Source organism: Triticum dicoccoides, chromosome 1B (genome assembly GCF_002162155.2).
Source record: "Triticum dicoccoides isolate Atlit2015 ecotype Zavitan chromosome 1B, WEW_v2.0, whole genome shotgun sequence".
In the NCBI taxonomy this organism is placed as follows: Eukaryota; Viridiplantae; Streptophyta; class Magnoliopsida; order Poales; family Poaceae; genus Triticum; species Triticum dicoccoides.
The window spans coordinates 584,170,033-584,173,645 of record NC_041381.1 but is presented as its reverse complement, the minus strand read 5'-3'; positions in this window follow the sequence as shown (position 1 = coordinate 584,173,645).

Sequence of the window (3,613 nt, the reverse complement as noted above, 5' to 3'; positions counted from 1 at the left end):
ATATTACTTACTCGCCAGTCAAACTGGTTGAATGAATCATGTGCTATTATCTAGCAATGGCTGCACCCAAAGGCCATAAGCTCCCGATCGTCCACACACTACAGTAAGGTCCATGTTTTAATCCTGAAAATAACCTGCAAAAGGTTTGGAAAAGTTGTTCTGTTAAAAACGCAATTTGCTCCAATTTTTCATAAAACAAGACTCACATTCCGACCCAGATATGTTCCTTAATTTTGGGGTGAATTCCAGCCAACGAGGTCCCAAACAATTTTTTTATACTAGTAGGTGGAGTCAAATTGAATGCTACTTGAATCGTCCATCAAAGCAAAGAAGCAAACAACCAAGAGAGAAAAAGATGATTGATTGTTATCTCATGGTCACAAGAACAAAATAAATTTGATACAATAGCTTACCTAACAACTCACAGGCAAAGATACAACCGGGAAGTTTTAGCACTAAAGTCCAAATAGTTGTACGTCCATAAAACAACTTTCACAAACTTTTGGCTTCTTCACATACGTGAAGGTGCATAAGTATAATCAAAACACCGAGCATGATTAACACACTTAATTAAACAACACAAGACCAATGGGTGAGCAAGATGACGAGTCGTAAGCAAGAAGTTAAATGATACTGATGTTTCGTTATCAAGAGAGGTTGGTTGGGAATAGGAAGGCTGGGAATTAATTAAAGTTATGGTACAGTGGATCATGAAATAAATAGCATTGCCAGATTCTATTATGGTATTTGGCATCCATTTTGGACATATAGAGATTGACGTCACATGAAGATCCTTGGCAACGAAACGGTATTGGATCATCATCTTGTAGTGGTGGTGGTATTTGTTGTGTATATGTTGCTCTCCTAACAGTGATTCAACATCATGTGCCTATGTTTGTTTGCTTCAGGATATTACATTGGCACCGCGTAACCAGTGCTAACCTAACTCAAGCTTGCTCTGAACTAGATGGAACTTTAGTCGGTCTATGTTATACTCTGTGTTGAGTTTTGGGGCAAAACGGTTCAGGTTTTGAGATTAAAGGAAGTGAATAATCCATAGAAAATTCCACATCATGACGAAGTCATATTAAACATATGTTGAGCAAAGAACAACTAAACTCACACGTGAAACCACATTATTCCCAAAGAGGACTCTTTGCATTAGCCCCACCTTGTGATATCCATAATCCACCCAGCCTCTCATTCATGCCATGCAAAGGCATCATATCATCATCACGTCAATTAGTCGCCAGCAACAACAACTAAATGCTAGTATTGATATGAACCTGAGTCATCCCCCAAGCTTGTGCTACAGACAATGGTTGGATGCATGCAATATATTCCACTTGCATTGGGTCTTGCATGTTGGGTATCTTGCTGCCCCTACAAACTACATCACTAGAGGCATCTAAGATGAAAAAGGCCCACCTCCTCAACCCGGACGACTCCAGTAAGGACCCATTAATATTGATCTTGAGCATCTCCCACAGGTGCGTGTCAGTCCTTGAGGCTTTACTTAGTGGGCTTGGCTTCATAGTCTAAATGGATTGCCTTTTAGTACATGTTAAATTAGGAGCCAACATCTTCACCAATCTGAATATCTCACATGAATGGACCTCAAATTTTGTTAACACGGGGACATAACATATGGAGAGAAGAAAGTAAATGTATTCATTTTGTAGAAAAAGTTATAGGTCATTTCACAAAGTTTGCTTCTAAAGAGGTTGGCCCAGATTAAGATGTGTAGGGAATAAAAACTGCAGATAGGTGAAGATATTGTAAATTAAAGTCGAGTCAATACATACCTACCAACATAGTGACATGATATAATTGGGAAGCCAAGAGCACTGGATTTCAAATAAGTCATCATCGAAACATGGAGCACGCCTAGGACGTTATAGTAATGGCACAAGAACAATGTGTGCATGTGTGTGGAGGTGGTGTGTGTGTGGTGGGGGGGAGGGGGGAGAGGGCGATCCATGAGCATGAAGTTGAATGGTACAGAAGTTCCAAAACTGAGAGAGGCCAACTAAGAGTGGGAAGCATTGGGAATTGAAGTTGGTGACAGATGAATTAAAAAAGAGCAAGATTGAATTGATTGGCATTGGAATCCATAATGCAAGCCAAATAACATTGACAAATTCGGGGGCTAATGACGAGGAGATGTACTAGGGATAGGTCACATGCCTGACCTACAGACCCTACCCAAGGATACCATGCACTGGAAACTGGGCCCCAGGGTCAGGTTACCGCTCATAATTACTACAATCTGAGTATCACTCGGAAGATAGCAACCACTCAAAGTCTAAACGATCCACTCGACTGACTCATATCACTCGGAGTACCTGAGTCCACTCGGACAGAGAAGACTAGGAGCCTCCCCAAGATCGCAACGGTCAAGACGTGCGTCAACCGCCTTCAAGAGCAGTCAATATAGACATTACCAGTAATTGTCGCCCTTAAAACCTCCCTTTAATGCTTAGTTATGGAGGCATTCATCAGGGGTCGGGCGTACTCTGTATAAGCCACCCCTAGCTCCATAACAAGGGTCTGCAATCTCTTGTAAATGATACACTCCGGTCAATCAAGCTCCAGAGCACCGAGACATAAGGTCGTTACCTCCTTTGCGAGGGGTCTGAACTCGTAAATCCGAGTGTAACAACTCCGTCGTAGCTAGACTCCGCCCTCTAATCCGTACCCCCATACACTACTTTCAGACATATACCAACGACACTATACGTCTATGCATAAATTTTTTTTGAGGGCGTACTTGCCCTGCTCGTTCTGGAGCGTCGAACGGAACGAAAATGAGAACCTGATGCGTTATTGTTAGACTGATTGCGGACGCTGGGAGGGTGACTGTGAATGAATTGTAGAAGTGCATGCTCTAGCCAATGCAACCAAAAGACCGATTTGATGGAAGAGACTATGCAGCATGTTATACATCAACACTCCCCCTCACGTGTGGCTCCCTCAGGCCTAAACGTGGACCAAAAATGGGCTGCAATTTAATTGCGCCACCCGGGTCTTGAACTCAAGACCTCTTGGCTCTGATACCATGTAGAAGTGCATGCTCTAGCCAATGTAACTAAAAGACCGATATGATGGAAGAGACTATGCAACACATTATACGTCAACATGAATGAAGCAAGGAAGAAGAAGAAAACTGAAATGGGAAATGGGAATGTGATATGCATTAACTGGCTGGACTGTACGGTGGCTCCATCGGCAACTCAGAAGAATTGTGTCTGACACAAACGAACAAGCTGAGTACTCTACTCTAATTCTAATTCGGTACACGTTGCATTATTGATCGATATGTTGTTTGTGAGATCTGCTCTTCTGAAACAATGTTTCTGCTTCTTGCCGGCGCAAAACAGCAATGGCCAAGCCAACTCACCAACCGACTGCACGGCGGGACGGTCACGTCCAACGGTCTGCCGTCTGAGCAACGATGCTTGTGTGATTTCTCCTCGCCCGCCAAAACTGGATCCGCACCCGCAATTGGTTGATTTATTGTTATCTATATTGACACTGCAAATCCAATGTTGGTGTGGTTCACGCTGGCTCTGGTATGGTCAAAATTTTAGTTGTTCTATTTATACATTGTGTT